This window comes from Ambystoma mexicanum, chromosome 2p (assembly GCF_040938575.1).
Source record: "Ambystoma mexicanum isolate Mex_15411 chromosome 2p, UKY_AmexF1_1, whole genome shotgun sequence".
NCBI classification, from domain to species: Eukaryota; Metazoa; Chordata; class Amphibia; order Caudata; family Ambystomatidae; genus Ambystoma; species Ambystoma mexicanum.
Window position 1 is genome coordinate 74,827,181 of NC_090923.1, and position 18,587 is coordinate 74,845,767.

General features: G+C 53.5%; 1 protein-coding gene across 3 annotated transcripts in view; it reads left to right on the top strand.

The window, feature by feature from the left end:
• The window catches only part of LOC138566223 (laminin subunit beta-1-like), an 882,924-nt gene that overhangs the window by 287,397 nt on the left and 576,940 nt on the right, over nt 1-18,587 (top strand). The window lies entirely within an intron of this gene.

Genomic DNA, 18,587 nt, shown 5'->3' on the forward strand with positions numbered 1-18,587 from the left:
GGAGAGTACAGTGCATGGGTGCTGAGGGTAGTCTGGAGAGTACAGTGCGTGAGTTCTGAGGGTAGTCTGGAGAGTACAGTGCGTGGGTGCTGAGGTTAGTCTGGAGAGTACAGTGCATGGGTGCGGAGGGTAGTCTGGAGAGTATAGTGCATGGGTGCTGAGGGCAGTCTGGAGAGTATAGTGCATGTGTGCTGGGGGTAGTCTGGAGAGTACAGTGCGTGGGTGCTGTGGGTAGTCCGGAGAGTACAGTGCGTGGGTGCCGAGGGTAGTCTGGAGAGTTCAGTGCATGGGTGCCGAGGGTAGTCTGCAGAGTATAGTGCATGGGTGCCGAGAGTAGTCTGGAGAGTGTAGTGCAGGGATTCTGAGGGTAGTCTGGAGACTATAGTGCATGGGTGCTGAGGGTAGTCTGGAGCGTATAGTGCATGGGTGCTGAGGGTAGTCTGGAGAGTACAGTGCATGGGTGCTGAGGGTAATCTGGAGAGTACAGTGCATGGGTGCTGAGGGAAGTCTGGAGAGTATAGTGCATGGGTGCTGAGTGTAGTCTGGAGAGTACAGTGCATAAGTGTTGAGGGTAGTCTGGAGAGTATATTGCATGGGTGCTGAGGGTAGTCTGGAGAGTACAGTGCATGGGTGCGGAGGGTAGTCTGGAGAGTATAGTGCATGTGTGCTGAGGGTAGCCTGGAGAGTACAGTGCATGGGTGCTGAGGGTAGTCTGGAGAGTACAGTGCATGAGTTCTGAGGGTAGCCTGGAGAGTACAGTGCATGGGTGCTGAGGGTAGTCTGGAGAGTACAGTGCATGGGTGCTGAGGGTAGTCTGGAGAGTACAGTGCATGGGTGCTGAGGGTAGTCTGGAGAGTATAGTGCATGTGTGCTGAGGGTAGCCTGGAGAGTACAGTGCATGGGTGCTGAGGGTAGTCTGGAGAGTACAGTGCGTGAGTTCTGAGGGTAGTCTGGAGAGTACAGTGCGTGGGTGCTGAGGTTAGTCTGGAGAGTACAGTGCATGGGTGCTGAGGGTAGTCTGGAGAGTACAGTGCATGGGTGCTGAGGGTAGTCTGGAGAGTACAGTGCGTGGGTGCAGAGGGTTGTGTGGATAGTACAGTGCGTGGGTGCTGAGGGTTGTCTAGAGAGTACAGTGCGTGGGTGCTGAGGGTAGTCTGGAGAGTATAGTGCATGGGTGCAGAGGGTAGTCTAGAGAGTATAGTGCATGGGTGCTGAGGGCAGTCTGGAGAGTATAATGCATGTGTGCTGAGGGTAGCCTGGAGAGTACAGTGCGTGGGTGCTGAGGATAGTATGGAGAGTACAGTGCGTGGGTGCCGAGGGTAGGCTGGAGAGTACAGTGCATGGGTGCCGAGGGTAGTCTGCAGAGTATAGTGCATGGGTGCTGAGAGTAGTCTGGAGAGTGTAGTGCAGGGATTCTGAGGGTAGTCTGGAGATTATAGTGCATGGGTGCTGAGGGTAGTCTGGAGAGTACAGTGCATGGGTGCTGAGGGTAGTCTGGAGAGTACAGTGCATGGGTGATGAGGGTAGTCTGGAGAGTATAGTGCATTGGTGCTGAGGATAGTCGGGAGAGTACAGTGCATGGGTGTTGAGGATAGTCTGGAGAGTACAGTGCATGGGTGCTCAGGGTAGTCTGGAGAGTACAGTGCATGGGTGCAGAGGGCATTGTGGATAGTACAGTGCGTGGGTGCTGAGGGTAGTCTGGAGAGTACAGTGCGTGGGTGCTGAGGGTGGTCTGGAGAGTACAGTGCATGGGTGCTGAGGGTAGTCGGGAGAGTACAGTGCGTGGGTGCTGAGGGTGGTCTGGAGAGTACAGTGCATGGGTGCTCAGGGTAGTCTGGAGAGTACAGTGCATGGGTGCAGAGGGTAGTGTGGATAGTACAGTGCGTGGGTGCTGAGGGTAGTCTGGAGAGTACAGTGCGTGGGTGCTGAGGGTAGTCTGGAGAGTACAGTGCGTGGGTGCTGAGGGTGGTCTGGAGAGTATAGTGCATGGGTGCTGAGGGTAGTCTGGAGAGTACAGTGCATGGGTGCTGAGGGTAGTCTGGAGAGTATAGTGCATGGGTGCGGAGGATAGTCTGGAGAGTACAGTGCATGGGTGCTGAGGGTAATCTGGGCAGTACAGTGCGTGGGTGCTGAGGGTAGTCTGATGAGTATAGTGCGTGAGTGCTGAGGGTAGTCTGGAGAGTATAGTGCATGGGTGAAGAGGGTAGTCTGGAGAGTATAGTGCATGGGTGCTGAGGGTAGTCTGGAGAGTATAATACATGGGTGCTGAGGGTAGTCTGGAGAGTACAGTGCATGGGTGCTAAGGGTAGTCTGGAGAATAAAAATAGTAAAAAACCTACTCTTGATCCAGCCAACCCGTCTAACTATAGACCGATAACAACTGTACCTTTCTTATTAAAAATACTGGACAGAGCAGCCTATTTACAAATACAGGCCTACTTAGAATCAAACAATCTCCTAGGACTTAGGCAGTCAGGTTTCCGACCGAGACACGGTACGGAAACTGCATTAATAGATCTCACTACCCAGATCCAAATCCTGAAAGACAATGGTAAACTTGCACTCCTCTTATTGCTTGATCTGTCAGCAGCTTTTGACCTGGTCAACCATCAAACACTCTGTCACCACTTGAAAACTGCAGCACACTTCTCAGACGCAGCCACAGCCTGGATCAGTTCCTTCTTGGCGAACAGAACCATGAGGGTCTTCTCTCCCACTGATTCTGCTGAACCTTCACCAGTACCCTGTGGAGTCCCGCAAGGCTCCTGCGTGTCCCCGACACTCTATAATATATTCACAAAGCCCCTCTTTGATATCCTTGACTATCTGGGTGTCACATATACCAATTACGCGGACGACACCCAGATACTCATTCCTATCTCGGGGAACTATGAAACAGACAGCAATACCCTTAATGAAATCTACTCAGTAATTCAAGCATGGATGGCACATCATGGACTTTGTCTCAATGACGAAAAAACCGAGTTGATCATCCTTGGCACTCACGCCAAACTCAAAAATCTCAATCCCGCATTTAAATCCTTCACCATAGATGGCAATCTCATCCCCGTGTCAAATAACACCAAAACCCTTGGGGTTTACATCGATGCCACCTTATCCTTCTCCAAACAAACTAATGCAGTAGCATCATCAGCCGCTTACACCTGCAAGCTGATCACTGCATGTAGGCCGTTCATCTCCTCACCCAATTGCATTACTCTTGCTAGAGCATTAGTCCTATCCAAGATAGACTATTGTAATGCCCTTTACTTAGGCACTAGCCACAAAAATATCAACAAACTGCAAGTAATTCAAAATAATGCCATCAGAGCTGCCCTCAGCATCCCCAAAAAGATGCACATCTCGGAGACCAGACGCAAACTACGTTGGCTTCCAGTCAAGCACAGAATATCCCTTAAAACTCTGGCCCTTACACATAAAGCCAGGGCCAACCTTGCACCAGCCTACCTCACCAACCAACTTACACCTCACACTTCTTCAAGACCACTTAGAGCAGCACAAGCTAACACTATGTCCATACCGAGATTTAAACTTCATAACTCGGGTGGTGCTAGCTTCCCTGTACAAGCCTCTAAATTATGGAACACAATACCTGCGCTTTTGCGTGCAGAACCTTCATTTAACCTATTTAAACATAACACAAAGTGTTGGCTTCACAACATGGACTCTATGACACCCTAACCGCCTGATCCCAGCATGATCGACTGTCACTGGCACACTTTTGTAATTAATGTACTTATACTAGACTATGTATATATGCATTTGCATGACTAAGTTTGTACCCACCTGTAACTGCAATGTAACGTAACCCTTATTGACTGCTTTCAATTGCAACTGTAACCAGATCTAACCTATGCGCCCGTATGCCCCTGGGCCTGGCTGCGCTTTATAAATAAAATAAATACAAATACAAATACAGTGCTTGGGTGCTGAGGGTAGTCTGGAGAGTACAGTGCATGGGTGCTGAGGGTAGTCTGGAAAGTATAGTGCATGAGTGCTGAGGGTAGTCTGGAGAGTACAGTGCGTGGGTGCTGAGGGTAGTCTGGAGAGTACAGTGCGTGGGTGCGGAGGGTAGTCTGGAAAGTACAATACATGGGTGCAGAGGGTAGTCTGGAGAGTACAGTGCTTGGGTGCTGACGGTAGTCTGGGGAGTACAGTGCGTGGGTGCTCAGGGTAGTCTGGGGAGTACAGTGCATGGGTGCTGAGGGTAGTCTGGAGAGTATAGTACATGGTTGCTGAGGGTAGTCTGGAGAATATAGTGCATGGGTGCTAAGGGTACTCTGGAGAGTATAGTGCATGGGTGCTGAGGGTATTCTGGAGAGTATAGTGCACGGTTGCTGCGGGTAGTCTGGAGAGTATAGTGCATGGGTGCTGAGGGTAGTCTGGAGAATATAGTGCACGGGTGCTGAGGGTAGTCTGGAGAGTATAGTGCACGGTTGCTGCGGGTAGTCTGGAGAGTATAGTGCATGGGTGCTGAGGGTAGTCTGGAGAGTATAGTGCATGGGTGCTGAGGGTAGTCTGGAGAGTATAGTGCACGGGTGCTGAGGGTAGTCTGGAGAGTATAGTGCATGGGGGATGAGGGTAGTCTGGAGAATATAGTGCATGGGTGCTGAGGGTAGTCTGGAGAGTATAGTGCATGGGTGCTGAGGGTAGTCTGGAGAGTATAGTGCATGGGTGCTGAGGGTAGTCTGGAGAATATAGTGCACGGGTGCTGAGGGTAGTCTGGAGAGTATAGTGCACGGTTGCTGCGGGTAGTCTGGAGAGTATAGTGCATGGGTGCTGAGGGTAGTCTGGAGAGTACAGTGCACGGGGGCTGAGGGTAGTCTGGAGAGTATAGTGCATGGGGGCTGAGGGTAGTCTGGAGAATATAGTGCATGGGTGCTAAGGGTACTCTGGAGAGTATAGTGCATGGGTGCTGATGGTATTCTGGAGAGTATAGTGCATGGGTGCTGAGGGTAGACTGGAGAATCCAGTTCATTGGTGCTGAGGGTAGTCTGGAGAGTACAGTGCATGGGTGCTGAGAGTAGTCTGGAGAGTACAGTGCATGGATGCTGAGGGTGGTCTGGAGTGTACAGTGCATGGGTGCTGAGGGTAGTCTGGAGAGTATAGTGCATGGGTGCTGAGGGTAGTCTGGAGAGTATAGTGCATGGGTGCTGAGGGTAGTCTGGAGAATATAGTGCACGGGTGCTGAGGGTAGTCTGGAGAGTATAGTGCACGGTTGCTGCGGGTAGTCTGGAGAGTATAGTGCATGGGTGCTGAGGGTAGTCTGGAGAGTATAGTGCATGGGTGCTGAGGGTAGTCTGGAGAGTATAGTGCACGGGTGCTGAGGGTAGTCTGGAGAGTACAGTGCACGGGGGCTGAGGGTAGTCTGGAGAGTATAGTGCATGGGGGCTGAGGGTAGTCTGGAGAATATAGTGCATGGGTGCTGAGGGTAGTCTGGAGAATATAGTGCATGTGTGATGAGTGTAGTCTGGAGAGTACAGTGCACGGGGGCTGAGGGTAGTCTGGAGAGTATAGTGCACGGCTGCTGAGGGTAGTCTGGAGAGTACAGTGCGTGGGTGCCGAGGGTAGTCTGAGAGTTCAGTGCATGGGTGCCGAGGGTAGTCTGCAGAGTATAGTGCATGGGTGCCGAGAGTAGTCTGGAGAGTGTAGTGCAGGGATTATGAGGGTAGTCTGGAGACTATAGTGCATGGGTGCTGAGGGTAGTCTGGAGCGTATAGTGCATGGGTGCTGAGGGTAGTCTGGAGAGTACAGTGCATGGGTGCTGAGGGTAATCTGGAGAGTACAGTGCATGGGTGCTGAGGGTCGTCTGGAGAGTATAGTGCATGGGTGCTGAGTGTAGTCTGGAGAGTACAGTGCATAAGTGCTGAGGGTAGTCTGGAGAGTATATTGCATGGGTGCTGAGGGTAGTCTGGAGAGTACAGTGCATGGGTGCGGAGGGTAGTCTGGAGAGTATAGTGCATGTGTGCTGAGGGTAGCCTGGAGAGTACAGTGCATGGGTGCTGAGGGTAGTCTGGAGAATACAGTGCTTGAGTTCTGAGGGTAGCCTGGAGAGTACAGTGCATGGGTGCTGAGGGTAGTCTGGAGAGTACAGTGCATGGGTGCTGAGGGTAGTCTGGAGAGTATAGTGCATGTGTGCAGAGGGTAGCCTGGAGAGTACAGTGTATGGGTGCTGAGGGTAGTCTGGAGAGTACAGTGCGTGAGTTCTGAGGGTAGTCTGGAGAGTACAGTGCGTGGGTGCTGAGGTTAGTCTGGAGAGTACAGTGCATGGGTGCTGAGGGTAGTCTGGAGAATATAGTGCATGGGTGCTAAGGGTACTCTGGAGAGTATAGTGCATGGGTGCTGAGGGTAGTCTGGAGAGTATAGTGCATGGGTGCTGAGGGTAGTCTGGAGAGTATAGTGCACGGGTGCTGAGGGTAGTCTGGAGAGTATAGTGCATGGGGGATGAGGGTAGTCTGGAGAATATAGTGCATGGGTGCTGAGGGTAGTCTGGAGAGTATAGTGCATGGGTGCTGAGGGTAGTCTGGAGAGTATAGTGCATGGGTGCTGAGGGTAGTCTGGAGAATATAGTGCACGGGTGCTGAGGGTAGTCTGGAGAGTATAGTGCACGGTTGCTGCGGGTAGTCTGGAGAGTATAGTGCATGGGTGCTGAGGGTAGTCTGGAGAGTACAGTGCACGGGGGCTGAGGGTAGTCTGGAGAGTATAGTGCATGGGGGCTGAGGGTAGTCTGGAGAATATAGTGCATGGGTGCTAAGGGTACTCTGGAGAGTATAGTGCATGGGTGCTGAGGGTATTCTGGAGAGTATAGTGCATGGGTGCTGAGGGTAGACTGGAGAATCCAGTTCATTGGTGCTGAGGGTAGTCTGGAGAGTACAGTGCATGGGTGCTGAGAGTAGTCTGGAGAGTACAGTGCATGGATGCTGAGGGTGGTCTGGAGTGTACAGTGCATGGGTGCTGAGGGTAGTCTGGAGAGTATAGTGCATGGGTGCTGAGGGTAGTCTGGAGAGTATAGTGCATGGGTGCTGAGGGTAGTCTGGAGAATATAGTGCACGGGTGCTGAGGGTAGTCTGGAGAGTATAGTGCACGGTTGCTGCGGGTAGTCTGGAGAGTATAGTGCATGGGTGCTTAGGGTAGTCTGGAGAGTATAGTGCATGGGTGCTGAGGGTAGTCTGGAGAGTATAGTGCACGGGTGCTGAGGGTAGTCTGGAGAGTACAGTGCACGGGGGCTGAGGGTAGTCTGGAGAGTATAGTGCATGGGGGCTGAGGGTAGTCTGGAGAATATAGTGCATGGGTGCTGAGGGTAGTCTGGAGAATATAGTGCATGTGTGATGAGTGTAGTCTGGAGAGTACAGTGCACGGGGGCTGAGGGTAGTCTGGAGAGTATAGTGCATGGCTGCTGAGGGTAGTCTGGAGAGTACAGTGCGTGGGTGCCGAGGGTAGTCTGAGAGTTCAGTGCATGGGTGCCGAGGGTAGTCTGCAGAGTATAGTGCATGGGTGCCGAGAGTAGTCTGGAGAGTGTAGTGCAGGGATTATGAGGGTAGTCTGGAGACTATAGTGCATGGGTGCTGAGGGTAGTCTGGAGCGTATAGTGCATGGGTGCTGAGGGTAGTCTGGAGAGTACAGTGCATGGGTGCTGAGGGTAATCTGGAGAGTACAGTGCATGGGTGCTGAGGGTCGTCTGGAGAGTATAGTGCATGGGTGCTGAGTGTAGTCTGGAGAGTACAGTGCATAAGTGCTGAGGGTAGTCTGGAGAGTATATTGCATGGGTGCTGAGGGTAGTCTGGAGAGTACAGTGCATGGGTGCGGAGGGTAGTCTGGAGAGTATAGTGCATGTGTGCTGAGGGTAGCCTGGAGAGTACAGTGCATGGGTGCTGAGGGTAGTCTGGAGAATACAGTGCTTGAGTTCTGAGGGTAGCCTGGAGAGTACAGTGCATGGGTGCTGAGGGTAGTCTGGAGAGTACAGTGCATGGGTGCTGAGGGTAGTCTGGAGAGTATAGTGCATGTGTGCAGAGGGTAGCCTGGAGAGTACAGTGTATGGGTGCTGAGGGTAGTCTGGAGAGTACAGTGCGTGAGTTCTGAGGGTAGTCTGGAGAGTACAGTGCGTGGGTGCTGAGGTTAGTCTGGAGAGTACAGTGCATGGGTGCTGAGGGTAGTCTGGAGAGTACAGTGCATGGGTGCTGAGGGTAGTCTGGAGAGTACAGTGCATGGGTGCTGAGGGTAGTCTGGAGAGTACAGTGCGTGGGTGCAGAGGGTTGTGTGGATAGTACAGTGCGTGGGTGCTGAGGGTTGTCTAGAGAGTACAGTGCATGGGTGCTGAGGGTAGTCTGGAGAGTATAGTGCATGGGTGCGGAGGGTCGTCTGGAGAGTATAGTGCATGGGTGCTGAGGGCAGTCTGGAGAGTATAGTGCATGTGTGCTGAGGGTAGCCTGGAGAGTACAGTGCGTGGGTGCGGAGGGCAGTCTGGAGAGTACAGTGCGTGGGTGCCGAGGGTAGGCTGGAGAGTACAGTGCATGGGTGCCGAGGGTAGTCTGCAGAGTATAGTGCATGGGTGCCGAGAGTAGTCTGGAGAGTGTAGTGCAGGGATTCTGAGGGTAGTCTGGAGACTATAGTGCATGGGTGCTGAGGGTAGTCTGGAGAGTAAAGTGCATGGGTGCTGAGGGTAGTCTGGAGAGTACAGTGCATGGGTACTGAGGGTAGTCTGGAGAGTATAGTGCATGGGTGCTGAGGATAGTCGGGAGAGTACAGTGCATGGGTGCTGAGGGTAGTCTGGAGAGTACAGTGCATGGGTGCTGAGGGTAGTCTGGAGAGTACAGTGCATGGGTGCTCAGGGTAGTCTGGAGAGTACAGTGCATGGGTGCAGAGGGTAGTGTGGATAGTACAGTGCGTGGGTGCTGAGGGTAGTCTGGAGAGTACAGTGCATGGGTGCTGAGGGTAGTCTGGAGAGTACAGTGCGTGGGTGCTGAGGGTGGTCTGGAGAGTATAGTGCATGGGTGCTGAGGGTAGTCTGGAGAGTACAGTGCATGGGTGCTGAGGGTAGACTGCAGAGTATAGGGCATGGGTGTCGAGGGTAGTCTGGAGAGTATAGTGCATGGGTGCTGAGGGTAGTCTGGAGAGTATAGTGCATGGGTGCGGAGGATAGTCTGGAGAGTACAGTGCATGGGTGCTGAGGCTAATCTGGGCAGTACAGTGCGTGGGTGCTGAGGGTGGTCTGGAGAGTATAGTGCGTGAGTGCTGAGGGTAGTCTGGGGAGTATAGTGCATGGGTGAAGAGGGTAGTCTGGAGAGTATAGTGCATGGGTGCTGAGGGTAGTCTGGAGAGTACAGTGCGTGGGTGCTGAGGTTAGTCTGGAGAGTACAGTGCATGGGTGCTGAGGGTAGTCTGGAGAGTACAGTGCATGGGTGCTGAGGGTAGTCTGGAGAGTACAGTGCATGGGTGCTGAGGGTAGTCTGGAGAGTACAGTGCGTGGGTGCAGAGGGTTGTGTGGATAGTACAGTGCGTGGGTGCTGAGGGTTGTCTAGAGAGTACAGTGCGTGGGTGCTGAGGGTAGTCTGGAGAGTATAGTGCGTGGATGCGGAGGGTAGTCTGGAGAGTATAGTGCATGGGTGCTGAGGGCAGTCTGGAGAGTATAGTGCATGTGTGCTGAGGGTAGCCTGGAGAGTACATTGCGTGGGTGCTGAGGGTAGTCTGGAGAGTACAGTGCGTGGGTGCCGAGGGTAGGCTGGAGAGTACAGTGCATGGGTGCCGAGGGTAGTCTGCAGAGTATAGTGCATGGGTGCCGAGAGTAGTCTGGAGAGTGTAGTGCAGGGATTATGAGGGTAGTCTGGAGACTATAGTGCATGGGTGCTGAGGGTAGTCTGGAGAGTAAAGTGCATGGGTGCTGAGGGTAGTCTGGAGAGCACAGTGCATGGGTGCTGAGGGTAGTCTGGAGAGTATAGTGCATGGGTGCTGAGGATAGTCGGGAGAGTACAGTGCATGGGTGCTGAGGGTAGTCTGGAGAGTACAGTGCATGGGTGCTGAGGGTAGTCTGGAGAGTACAGTGCGTGGGTGCTGAGGGTAGTCTGGAGAGTACAGTGCGTGGGTGCTGAGGGTGGTCTGGAGAGTATAGTGCATGGGTGCTGAGGGTAGTCTGGAGAGTACAGTGCATGAGTGCTGAGGGTAGACTGCAGAGTATAGGGCATGGGTGTCGAGGGTAGTCTGGAGAGTATAGTGCATGGGTGCTGAGGGTAGTCTGGAGAGTATAGTGCATGGGTGCAGAGGATAGTCTGGAGAGTACAGTGCATGGGTGCTGAGGGTAATCTGGGCAGTACAGTGTGTGGGTGCTGAGGGTAGTCTGGAGAGTATAGTGCGTGAGTGCTGAGGGTAGTCTGGGGAGTATAGTGCATGGGTGAAGAGGGCAGTCTGGAGAGTATAGTGCATGGGTGCTGAGGGTAGTCTGGAGAGTATAATACATGGGTGCTGAGGGTAGTCTGGAGAGTACAGTGCATAGGTGCTAAGGGTAGTCTGGAGAGTAAAGTGCATGGGTGCTGAGGGTAGTCTGGAGAGCACAGTACATGGGTGCTGAGGGTAGTCTGGAGAATATAATGCATGGGTGCTGAGGGTACTCTGGAGAGTACAGTGCACGGGTGCTCAGGGTAGTCTGGAGAGTACAGTGCATGGGTGCAGAGGGTAGTGTGGATAGTACAGTGCGTGGGTGCTGAGGGTAGTCTGGAGAGTACAGTGCGTGGGTGCTGAGGGTAGTCTGGAGAGTACAGTGCGTGGGTGCTGAGGGTGGTCTGGAGAGTATAGTGCATGGGTGCTGAGGGTAGTCTGGAGAGTATAGTGCATGGGTGCTGAGGGCAGTCTGGAGAGTATAGTGCATGTGTGCTGAGGGTAGCCTGGAGAGTACAGTGCGTGGGTGCTGAGGGTAGTCTGGGGAGTATAGTGCATGGGTGAAGAGGGTAGTCTGGAGAGTATAGTGCATGGGTGCTGAGGGTAGTCTGGAGAGTATAATACATGGGTGCTGAGGGTAGTCTGGAAAGTATAGTGCATGAGTGCTGAGGGTAGTCTGGGGAGTACAGTGCATGGGTGCAGAGGATAGTCTGGAGAGTACAGTGCATGGGTGCTGAGGGTAATCTGGGCAGTACAGTGTGTGGGTGCTGAGGGTAGTCTGGAGAGTATAGTGCGTGAGTGCTGAGGGTAGTCTGGGGAGTATAGTGCATGGGTGAAGAGGGCAGTCTGGAGAGTATAGTGCATGGGTGCTGAGGGTAGTCTGGAGAGTATAATACATGGGTGCTGAGGGTAGTCTGGAGAGTACAGTGCATAGGTGCTAAGGGTAGTCTGGAAAATACAGTGCATGGGTGCTGAGGGTAGTCTGGAGAGTACAGTGCATGGGTGCTGAGGGTAGTCTGGAAAGTATAGTGCATGAGTGCTGAGGGTAGTCTGGAGAGTACAGTGCATGGGTGCTGAAGGTAGTCTGGAGAGTACAGTGCGTGGGTGCGGAGGGAAGTCTGGAATGTACAATACATGGGTGCAGAGGGTAGTCTGGAGAGTACAGTGCTTGGGTGCTGGCGGTAGTCTGGGGAGTACAGTGCGTGGGTGCTGAGGGTAGTCTGGGGAGTACAGTGCGTGGGTGCTGAGGGTAGTCTGGAGAATATAGTACATGGGTGCTGAGGGTAGTCTGGAGAATATAGTGCATGGGTGCTAAGGGTAGTCTGGAGAGTACAGTGCATGGGTGCAGAGGGTAGTGTGGATAGTACAGTGCGTGGGTGCTGAGGGTAGTCTGGAGAGTACAGTGCGTGGGTGCTGAGTGTAGTCTGGAGAGTACAGTGCGTGGGTGCTGAGGGTGGTCTGGAGAGTATAGTGCATGGGTGCTGAGGGTAGTCTGGAGAGTACAGTGCATGGGTGCTGAGGGTAGACTGCAGAGTATAGGGCATGGGTGTCGAGGGTAGTCTGGAGAGTATAGTGCATGGGTGCTGAGGGTAGTCTGGAGAGTATAGTGCATGGGTGCGGAGGATAGTCTGGAGAGTACAGTGCATGGGTGCTGAGGGTAATCTGGGCAGTACAGTGCGTGGGTGCTGAGGGTAGTCTGGAGAGTATAGTGCGTGAGTGCTGAGGGTAGTCTGGGGAGTATAGTGCATGGGTGAAGAGGGTAGTCTGGAGAGTATAGTGCATGGGTGCGGAGGGTAGTCTGGAGAGTATAATACATGGGTGCTGAGGGTAGTCTGGAGAGTACAGTGCATAGGTGCTAAGGGTAGTCTGGAAAATACAGTGCATGGGTGCTGAGGGTAGTCTGGAGAGTACAGTGCATGGGTGCTGAGGGTAGTCTGGAAAGTATAGTGCATGAGTGCTGAGGGTAGTCTGTAGAGTACAGTGCGTGGGTGCGGAGGGAAGTCTGGAATGTACAATACATGGGTGCAGAGGGTAGTCTGGAGAGTACAGTGCTTGGGTGCTGACGGTAGTCTGGGGAGTACAGTGCGTGGGTGCTGAGGGTAGTCTGGGGAGTACAGTGCGTGGGTGCTGAGGGTAGTCTGGAGAGTATAGTACATGGGTGCTGAGGGTAGTCTGGAGAATATAGTGCATGGGTGCTAAGGGTACTCTGGAGAGTATAGTGCATGGGTGCTGAGGGTATTCTGGAGAGTATAGTGCATGGGTGCTGAGGGTAGACTGGAGAATCAAGTGCATGGGTGCTGAGGGTAGTCTGGAGAGTACAGTGCATGGGTGCTGAGAGTAGTCTGAAGAGTACAGTGCATGGGTGCTGAGGGTGGTCTGGAGTGTACAGTGCATGGGTGCTGAGGGTAGTCTGGAGAGTATAGTGCATGGGTGCTGAGGGTAGTCTGGAGAGTGTAGTGCATGGGTGCTGAGGGTAGTCTGGAGAGTATAGTGCACGGTTTTTGTGGGTAGTCTGGAGAGTATAGTGCATGGGTGCTGAGGGTAGTCTGGAGAGTATAGTGCATGGGTGCTGAGGGTAGTCTGGAGAGTATAGTGCATGGGTGCTGAGGGTAGTCTGGAGAGTATAGTGCACGGGTGCTGAGGGTAGTCTGGAGAGTACAGTGCACGGGGGCTGAGGGTAGTCTGGAGAGTATAGTGCATGGGGGCTGAGGGTAGTCTGGAGAATATAGTGCATGGGTGCTGAGGGTAGTCTGGAGAATATAGTGCATGGGTGCTGAGTGTAGTCTGGAGAGTACAGTGAACGGGGGCTGAGGGTAGTCTGGAGAGTATAGTGCATGGCTGCTGAGGCTAGTGTGGAGAGTACAGTGCACGGGTGCTGAGGGTAGTCTGGAGAGTACAGTGCATGGGTGCTAAGGGTAGGCTGGAGAGTACAGTGCGTGGGTGCGGAGGGTAGTCTGGAAAGTACAATACATGGGTGCAGAGGGTAGTCTGGAGAGTACAGTGCTTGGGTGCTGTTGGTAGTCTGGCTGGGGAGTACAGTGCGTGGGTACTGAGGGTAGTCTGGGGAGTACAGTGCGTGGGTGCTGTTGGTAGTCTGGCTGGGGAGTACAGTGCGTGGGTGCTGAGGGTAGTCTGGGGAGTACAGTGCGTGGGTGCTGAAGGTAGTCTGGAGAGTATAGTACATGGGTGCTGAGGGTAGTCTGGAGAATATAATGCATGGGTGCTGAGGGTACTCTGGAGAGTACAGTGCACGGGGGCTGAGGGTAGTCTGGAGAGTATAGTGCACGGCTGCTGAGGCTAGTGTGGAGAGTACAGTGCACGGGTGCTGAGGGTAGTGTGGAGAGTACAGTGCGTGGGTGCCGAGGATAGGCTGGAGAGTACAGTGCATGGGTGCCGAGGGTAGTCTGCAGAGTATAGTGCATGGGTGCCGAGAGTAGTCTGGAGAGTGTAGTGCAGGGATTCTGAGGGTAGTCTGGAGACTATAGTGCATGGCTGCTGAGTGTAGTCTGGAGAGTAAAGTGCATGGGTGCTGAGGGTAGTCTGGAGAGCACAGTGCATGGGTGCTGAGGGTAGTCTGGAGTGTATAGTGCATGGGTGCTGAGGATAGTCGGGAGAGTACAGTGCATGGGTGCTGAGGGTAGTCTGGAGAGTACAGTGCATGGGTGCTCAGGGTAGTCTGGAGAGTACAGTGCATGGGTGCAGAGGGTAGTGTGGATAGTACAGTGCGTGGGTGCTGAGGGTAGTCTGGAGAGTACAGTGCGTGGGTGCTGAGGGTGGTCTGGAGAGTATAGTGCATGGGTGCTGAGGGTAGTCTGGAGAGTACAGTGCATGGGTGCTGAGGGTAGACTGCAGAGTATATGGCATGGGTGTCAAGGGTAGTCTGGAGAGTATAGTGCATGGGTGCTGAGGGTAGTCTGGAGAGTATAGTGCATGGGTGCGGAGGATAGTCTGGAGAGTACAGTGCATGGGTGCTGAGGCTAATCTGGGCAGTACAGTGCGTGGGTGCTGAGGGTAGCCTGGAGAGTATAGTGCGTGAGTGCTGAGGGTAGTCTGGGGAGTATAGTGCATGGGTGAAGAGGGTAGTCTGGAGAGTATAATACATGGGTGCTGAGGGTAGTCTGGAGAGAACAGTGCATAGGTGCTAAGGGTAGTCTGGAAAATACAGTGCATGGGTGCTGAGGGTAGTCTGGAGAGTACAGTGCATGGGTGCTGAGGGTAGTCTGGAAAGTATAGTGCATGAGTGCTGAGGGTAGTCTGGAGAGTACAGTGCATGGGTGCTGAAGGTAGTCTGGAGAGTACAGTGCGTGGGTGCGGAGGGAAATCTGGAATGTACAATACATGGGTGCAGAGGGTAGTCTGGAGAGTACAGTGCTTGGGTGCTGGCGGTAGTCTGGGGAGTACAGTGCGTGGGTGCTGAGGGTAGTCTGGAGAGTACAGTGCGTGGGTGCGGAGGGAAGTCTGGAATGTACAATACATGGGTGTAGAGGGTAGTCTGGAGAGTACAGTGCTTGGGTGCTGACGGTAGTCTGGGGAGTACAGTGCGTGGGTGCTGAGGGTAGTCTGGAGAGTACAGTGCGTGGGTGCGGAGGGAAGTCTGGAATGTACAATACATGGGTGCAGAGGGTAGTCTGGAGAGTACAGTGCTTGGGTGCTGACGGTAGTCTGGGGAGTACAGTGCGTGGGTGCTGAGGGTAGTCTGGGGAGTACAGTGCGTGGGTGCTGAGGGTAGTCTGGAGAGTATAGTGCATGGGTGCTGAGTGTAGTCTGGAGAGTACAGTGCATAAGTGCTGAGGGTAGTCTGGAGAGTATAGTGCATGGGTACTGAGGGTAGTCTGGAGAGTACAGTGCATGGGTGCGGAGGGTAGTCTGGAGAGTATAGTGCATGGGTGCTGAGGGTAGCTTGGAGAGTACAGTGCATGGGTGCTTAGGTAGTCTGGAGAATACAGTGCATGAGTTCTGAGGGTAGCCTGGAGAGTACAGTGCATGGCTGCTGAGGGTAGTCTGGAGAGTACAGTGAATGGGTGCAGAGGGTAGTGTGGATAGTACAGTGCGTGGGTGCTGAGGGTGGTCTGGAGAGTATAGTGCATGGGTGCTGAGGGTAGTCTGGAGAGTACAATGCATGGGTGCTGAGGGTAGACTGCAGAGTATAGGGCATGGGTGTCGAGGGTAGTCTGGAGAGTATAGTGCATGGGTGCTGAGGGTAGTCTGGAGAGTATAGTGCGTGGGTGCTGAGGGTAGTCTGGAGAGTATAGTGCATGAGTGCTGAGGGTAGTCTGGAGAGTATAGTGCATGGGTGCTGAGGGTAGTCTGGAGAGTATAATACATGGGTGCTGAGGGTTGTCTGGAGAGTACAGTGCATGGGTGCTAAGGGTAGTCTGGAGAATACAGTGCACGGGTGCTGAGGGTAGTCTGGAGAGTATAGTGCACGGTTGCTGCGGGTAGTCTGGAGAGTATAGTGCATGGGTGCTGAGGGTAGTCTGGAGAGTATAGTGCTTGGGTGCTGAGGGTAGTCTGGAGAGTATAGTGCACAGGTGCTGAGGGTAGTCTGGAGAGTACAGTGCACGGGGGATGAGGGTTGTCTGGAGAGTATAGTGCATGGGAGCTGAGGGTAGTCTGGAGACTATAGTGCATGGGTGCTGAGGGTAGTCTGGAGCGTATAGTGCATGGGTGCTGAGGGTAGTCTGGAGCGTATAGTGCATGGGTGCTGAGGGTAATCTGGAGAGTACAGTGCATGGGTGCTGAGGGTAGTCTGGAGAGTATAGTGCATGGGTGCTGAGGGTAGTCTGGAGAGTATAGTGCATGGGTGCTGAGTGTAGTCTGGAGAGTAAAGTGCATAAGTGCTGAGGGTAGTCTGGAGAGTATATTGCATGGGTGCTGAGGGTAGTCTGGAGAGTACAGTGCATGGGTGCGGAGGGTAGTCTGGAGAGTATAGTGCATGTGTGCTGAGGGTAGCCTGGAGAGTACAGTGCATGGGTGCTGAGGGTAGTCTGGAGAATACAGTGCATGAGTTCTGAGGGTAGCCTGGAGAGTACAGTGCATGGGTGCTGAGGGTAGTCTGGAGAGTATAGTGCATATGTACTGAGGGTAGCCTGGAGAGTACAGTGCATGGGTGCTGAGGGTAGACTGGAGAGTACAGTGCGTGGGTGCTGAGGTTAGTCTGGAGAGTACAGTGCATGGGTGCTGAGGGTAGTCTGGAGAGTACAGTGCATGGGTGCTGAGGGTAGTCTGAAGAGTACAGTGCATGGGTGCTGAGGGTAGTCTGGAGAGTACAGTGCGTGGGTGCAGAGGGTTGTGTGGAGAGTACAGTGCGTGGGTGCTGAGGGTTGTCTAGAGAGTACAGTGCATAGGTGCGGAGGGTAGTCTGGAGAGTATAGTGCATGGGTGCGGAGGGTAGTCTGGAGAGTATAGTGCATGGGTGCTGAGGGCAGTCTGGAGAGTATAGTGCATGTGTGCTGAGGGTAGCCTGGAGAGTACAGTGCGTGGGTGCTGAGGGTAGTCTGGGGAGTATAGTGCATGGGTGAAGAGGGTAGTCTGGAGAGTATAGTGCATGGGTGCTGAGGGTAGTCTGGAGAGTATAATACATGGGTGCTGAGGGTAGTCTGGAGAGTACAGTGCATAGGTGCTAAGGGTAGTCTGGAAAATACAGTGCATGGGTGCTGAGGGTAGTCTGGAGAGTACAGTGCATGGGTGCTGAGGGTAGTCTGGAAAGTATAGTGCATGAGTGCTGAGGGTAGTCTGGAGAGTACAGTGCATGGGTGCTGAAGGTAGTCTGGAGAGTACAGTGCATGGGTGCTCAGGGTAGTCTGGAGAGTACAGTGCATGGGTGCAGAGGGTAGTGTGGATAGTACAGTGCGTGGGTGCTGAGGGTAGTCTGGAGAGTACAGTGCGTGGGTGCTGAGGGTAGTCTGGAGAGTACAGTGCGTGGGTGCTGAGGGTGGTCTGGAGAGTATAGTGCATGGGTGCTGAGGGTAGTCTGGAGAGTACAGTGCATGGGTGCTGAGGGTAGACTGCAGAGTATAATACATGGGTGCTGAGGGTAGTCTGGAGAGTACAGTGCATGGGTGCAGAGGGTAGTGTGGATAGTACAGTGCGTGGGTGCTGAGGGTAGTCTGGAGAGTACAGTGCGTGGGTGCTGAGGGTAGTCTGGAGAGTACAGTGCGTGGGTGCTGAGGGTGGTCTGGAGAGTATAGTGCATGGGTGCTGAGGGTAGTCTGGAGAGTACAGTGCATGGGTGCTCAGGGTAGTCTGGAGAGTACAGTGCATGGGTGCAGAGGGTAGTGTGGATAGTACAGTGCGTGGGTGCTGAGGGTAGTCTGGAGAGTACAGTGCGTGGGTGCTGAGGGTAGTCTGGAGAGTACAGTGCGTGGGTGCTGAGGGTGGTCTGGAGAGTATAGTGCATGGGTGCTGAGGGTAGTCTGGAGAGTATAGTGCATGGGTGCTGAGGGCAGTCTGGAGAGTATAGTGCATGTGTGCTGAGGGTAGCCTGGAGAGTACAGTGCGTGGGTGCTGAGGGTAGTCTGGGGAGTATAGTGCATGGGTGAAGAGGGTAGTCTGGAGAGTATAGTGCATGGGTGCTGAGGGTAGTCTGGAGAGTATAATACATGGGTGCTGAGGGTAGTCTGGAAAGTATAGTGCATGAGTGCTGAGGGTAGTCTGGGGAGTACAGTGCATAGGTGCTAAGGGTAGTCTGGAAAATACAGTGCATGGGTGCTGAGGGTAGTCTGGAGAGTACAGTGCATGGGTGCTGAGGGTAGTCTGGAAAGTATAGTGCATGAGTGCTGAGGGTAGTCTGGAGAGTACAGTGCATGGGTGCTGAAGGTAGTCTGGAGAGTACAGTGCATGGGTGCTCAGGGTAGTCTGGAGAGTACAGTGCATGGGTGCAGAGGGTAGTGTGGATAGTACAGTGCGTGGGTGCTGAGGGTAGTCTGGAGAGTACAGTGCGTGGGTGCTGAGGGTAGTCTGGAGAGTACAGTGCGTGGGTGCTGAGGGTGGTCTGGAGAGTATAGTGCATGGGTGCTGAGGGTAGTCTGGAGAGTACAGTGCATGGGTGCTGAGGGTAGACTGCAGAGTATAGGGCATGGGTGTCGAGGGTAGTCTGGAGAGTATAGTGCATGGGTGCTGAGGGTAGTCTGGAGAGTATAGTGCATGGGTGCGGAGGATAGTCTGGAGAGTACAGTGCATGGGTGCTGAGGGTAATC